This window comes from Nicotiana attenuata, unplaced genomic scaffold, assembly GCF_001879085.1.
Source record: "Nicotiana attenuata strain UT unplaced genomic scaffold, NIATTr2, whole genome shotgun sequence".
Lineage (NCBI taxonomy): Eukaryota > Viridiplantae > Streptophyta > Magnoliopsida > Solanales > Solanaceae > Nicotiana > Nicotiana attenuata.
In genome coordinates, this window is record NW_017674566.1 from 1 (window position 1) to 5,414 (window position 5,414).

General features: G+C 36.8%; 1 long non-coding RNA gene across 1 annotated transcript; it reads left to right on the forward strand.

Annotated features, from left to right (window-relative positions):
• Positions 1-3,460: 3,460 nt before the first annotated feature.
• On the forward strand, positions 3,461-4,277 carry LOC109218908. Its single transcript, XR_002066838.1, has 2 exons — positions 3,461-3,637; positions 4,022-4,277. It is a non-coding gene; the product is annotated as an uncharacterized LOC109218908 (long non-coding RNA).
• Positions 4,278-5,414: the final 1,137 nt, after the last annotated feature.

The window sequence follows — 5,414 nt, forward strand, 5'->3', positions numbered from 1 at the left end:
TTGGTTCGACAACTGCACTGGTTTGGGGTCTCTTTATTTTGTGACTCCTCCAAAATTCATAGTTGATGAGACTGTGCATAATGTGAATGATGTAGTTATTGAAGGACAGTGGAATGAGGAGCAACTGAGGGAAATTCTTCCTGATGATCTAGCATCTCACATTCTTGATAGTATTCCTTGTCCTGCTAATTCAGAGGAGCTGGACAAGCCTATTTGGAGTTTAGATACAAGAGGCTGCTTCACAGTCAAATCTGCTTGGGAGTATTTAAGAAGAAGAAAGGATCCAGCTATCTCATACTCTAATATGTGGATTCAAGGATTGCCTTTTAAAATATCTTTCTTTATGTGGAAGCTGTGGAAAGGGAAATTACCATTGGATGATACAATGAGAAGGATGGGATACTTTATGCCATCAAAATGTTGGTGCTGTCTATTTCCAAAAGAAGAGACAGTCAGCCATGTGTTCTTTCGTTCATACACAGCTTCAAAAGTGTGGAATTACTTCTTCTCTTATGCTGGTTTATCATTGGAGGGATTGAGTTTGCATCAGGCTATTGTGAAATGCTGGACATTGAAGGTGAGTCCTAGACTTAAGCCAATTTTTTTAGCAATGCCTAGCATCATTGTATGGGAGCTGTGGAAAAGGAGGAATACCAATAAATATGGGGAGCCAGTGTCTGTTAATAGAGTGGTGTATCAGGTATGTACAACTATTCAGTCACTTATCAAGGTGAGGAAACCTGAAATTCCTAGAGTACCATATAGGTGGCCAGATATACTGCAAATGATGGAGAACTATACCCCTAAGCTGAAATTCAATAAGGTACTATGGGAGTTTCCAATGCAAGGGTGGACAAAAATTAACACTGATGGGGCATCGAGGGTCAACCCAGGAAGGAGTTCAATTGGTTTTTATTTGAGGAACGAGCATGGGGACTTGATATATGCGTGTGGTAAGGAGATGCAGGAGATGACAAACACGCAGGCAGAATCATAGCTTGGCTGAGGGTATTTCCAATATCTGGGTGCAAACAGATTCAATGTTGCTCAAGAAGGTGATTGAGGGAGATTGGAAGCCAGCTTGGATTATTGAGGATGAAGTGATGAATATAAGGCAGATGTTGAGCATGGTCAATGGTAGAATAACACATATATTTCGAGAGGGGAATAAACTTACGGATCATTTGGCAAATTATGCTCTTGATCAGGGGTTCATTGAATGTTATTCCTTTCATCAGCTCGACACACAAGGTAGAAGACTAGTGAATGGAGATAAATTGCAATGTCCATACTTGAGGGTAAAGGTATCAAAGAATTAAGGTGCATGGAGGCAAGGAGGGGACATGTTATGGAGCTTATGTATAATCATTATGTACAAATCCTACTGGAGGAGTACATGATGATTATGATTTTACCTAACAATGTTTTCTTTTTTGCAGGTCAAGTTATTGCATATATGTCTTGCTCCTTGATGGAAAGAAAATCAAGGGCAGGCATAGGGGTAATTTGCAAACAGGGCACCCTGTTCCAAAGTGTATGCTGCAGCATCAGCCGTGGCTGGAAAAGTAGAGTACAAATAGGTGAAGTGTTGCCCAAAATGTTTAAGCGAAATGAGCAACTGGGAGTAAGGAATTCAGGAGAAGGAAAGGTGATTTCAAAGGGTAGAGGGAGTCAGGCAATTCTGGAGTTTACACAATTAGGCAGAAGTATATGAGAGGTCAAATGCAGGGGATATCATCAGGTGTTATCTCATGTAAGAAAGCTGAAGAGGAAGCATAGGGCTGCTAGAATAGCAGGAAAATATGCAACATCTATGGAATATCCTTTGATTGAATTTCAGATGGTGGTATTAGTGCTTTGCACTCAATCCATCAAAAAGAAATCAAAGACACTCATAGATGCAGATACAAAGCAAGACAGCCTGTTTGTCATATGCAGTAGCAGGTGTTGTAGAAAAAATGCAGCAGCAACAAAAGAGAGCATGCCCAGAATGTTTAATCGAAATGGGCTAGGTGGGCTAAATGATAAAGGAACTCTGAGCTGGGGAATAAAAGAAACAAGGAAGAGGGAGATAGAGGAGAAGAAGGAAAAGTAAAGGAAAATGAGGCATTCTAGCAGCATCGACAAGATCAAATCCCTTAGGATGAGATGGTGTTGGTGTAAGTTTTTCACGAACCATGTTTCTTTTTTGCAGGTATCATAAATGTTCTCATGATCTGCCATTCAATATGACTTCTATGGGTGGTATTAGTACTTGGTACTCATTCCCTTGAAGAAGGAAAGATGGCAGGCATGAGCATATCAGTAGTGCAATCTGGGAAAGCACTGGGCCTTGACAGGAGTAATCGAGGCATCTTGACTCAGTATAGGCACAGTTAATTAGTGCAACTTCATCATACATCATATGAGCTACCACTGGATACAAGGAGTATAACAAGCAAAGTATCTGCAGGTGTAATTGTTACAACACATAACACACCTGGACTGCACATTTTATCAATAATAATGCACAGGTATACATGGATGAAACAGTGTACTCCAGAGGTCTTTAAGGAATACGGCAGTACGACTACAAGGAACCCCATAGCAGATATGTTAACTGGGACAGACAAAGATTTCAAAGCAGGGAAGAATTGGAATGTAAACATAAAGATTATCCCTGAAGACTGGCAGCAATTTAGCTTAGCTTTCACAGTGTACAAAAGAATATTCATACAATGCTTAAGGCTAATGCTGGAAGATAGGTGCAGATTATCAACACATGAGATTCACTCAACATCCACAATTACCACAAGGCACATAATTTTCAGAATGCACAATCAAAATGTCATGCACACGATCAGAAATTGGAGATATGGCCAGAGTTGTAATTTTCGAATGTTTAGCCATTTCATAGTACAATATGTGATATCAATTTTGAGTGTATGGCTCAAGATTGATAATAGGGATTATGTAAGTACAATAGGTAGACATTTACACTCATTAGCTACATTGACATTATGTTTTTATTTTATTTTAGATATATATAAAAATTAGCACTAGGCACCTCGCCTAGTGAATTTAAAAAAAAATATGGTGTATGCCGAGCGGCACATTTAAACACTGGTTATTTTTTATTTCTGTTTTAAATTATTTTATTTCCGCAAATTTTTAATTCTTTTCCGCAAATTTAGGCTTACCTAGTCATAGAGACTAGGTGCCGTCACGATGGTTCACGGAGGGCGAACCGGGATCGTGACACACATTTGCAAGGAATGGAGAAACATAATAATTGATGAGTGATGAAGCATGTGTTGCCATAGGAGGAACGGCCACCCTTATTTTGTCTCCTAATTTTCCTAAACTGTAGATCCTCTTTAATTTCAAGTTAAGTAAACGTTACCTCTTTGCTCTATGATTTTATTTGGTTATATAGTTCATGACTGATTAAGCAGGCGTTTGGACAATATATAACCACTTACATTTACAGGTATTGAATTGGTGAAAACCACTTATCATATATCTCTTCTGGTACCTTTGCATTTCCCTTTTCATTTTCTCCCCATGCTGTGGTGCTGATACATTCCTTTCATTTCTCTCCTTGCTGTGGTGCTACAGTTTTCTATATCTTGATATTCCATGCAAGATCGCATCAGAGGTTGTAGTGTGACCTTTGCTTTCCTGTTACTCTACCTGAATTTGGTTCTCTAGTTTGCACTTTTATTCCACACCTCTTGTTCGCTTCTTCACTGTTCAATTTCGTTTGTTGCAACTGCTACCGATTCTTGTTCCTTTCTTTCTTTGTTTTAAAGATATATTTCGTTTAAAGCTATTTTACTTTTGTCCTTTTTTTTTCTTTCAGTTCCGTTAGACCTTTGTTTTCTTATAAGAAATCAGCTTGAACTTTATTGATTGGTTTATATGAACATAGATTTTGAGACTTTATATATATATATATATGGTTCACTTCTTTTGTATTTAGTTATTTACTTATCTGCGCAAGGTTCATTTTGGTAATAACTTTACTTATCCTCTTTTGTAGGTGGAGTAGATCAAGAAATGGATGATGAAGACGACGAAGAACAAGACCTTACTTGAATTGAATTTTGTATTGTTATAGATGAATGTTCTAGGAATCTTTTGTTACCAACATTTTTGAAACTTACTTACTCTCTTGAAATGTACTAAACTTATGCACTCATGGGGTAGAACATTTGCTTTATGGATATTATTTGCTTGATGGATAATTTTGTATTATTAATAGTTTCATTTTATGATGTATTTAAATTTTAGTGTTATTATAATTTATTTTATATATATATATATATATATATATATATATATATATATAAATATTTATTTATAACAGGTGCTATATTTTTGTTTTAACTGAACTAATACAATAGCCTACCAGAACCGTTGCATAGGACACAAATGGCGACGTCCAGTAGACAATGTAACCAGTTGCAAAAGGTCCCAAAAAACTGTTCCAAATACAAATATAACCGTTACGATAAGCCGAAAGAAACCGTGGCTATATCCAACATAATCGTAGCAATAGCTTATATAAAGTGTTGCTTTAAATAATATGGTAACGGTTAAAAATCGTTGTAATAAACAATACATAACGGTTTTAAAACCGTTCCAATTGGAAAAAAATAACCGTTTCCAACAGAGAAAGGGAAAACCGTTGCGATAGACGTATCTATTGTACACGGCAATGCAAAACCATTGCAAGAAAACCGTTCCAATAGGCCTATGGGTACGCCGCCGATGTGACGTCTTTAAAATGTTCCAGTAGACAATGTATCCCTATGGCAACGGTTTGGCGTCTCTGTGGGAACGGTTTTTCAACCGTTACCGTAGACCAATTTTTCAGTAGTGTAACTGTTCGATTTGGCTCCAACTTACCTTAATATACTTAGAATCGTTTCTACAAGGCATAAAAAGACAATAATAAGTGTGAAATCACTATCGTTTAAGCTTAAGCACACATAAATATAGTAAATTAGAGTGCATATTATGGCTAAAACACGAGTTTCTAGCCTACCATCAGGGGTTCTTGGCATCCGTTCTTACCACTTGAGTTGCCTACAATAGCAGCTATCAAACGAGCATTCAGATGGCTCCTTATGAGGCTTATATGGTAAGCAGTGTCATTCTTCGATTGGTTGTTTGAGCCAGGAGAGGCTAGGTGTTGATACCCAATATTTCCCTATAGTATTTTTGATATGCATAAATACTTCCAAAATGCACATATTAATCATTGCACAAGGTTTTTATATTTTTCTCATAATTTTAATGATTTAAATTGATTTATCTCTCCCTTTTTACTCATGAAATCCTCAATAATTAATCCTCAAATTATTGTTATGATGATTTAGTCATTTAATTTCTATTATTTATGCCAAAAATGGTTAAAATATTCTTTTTGT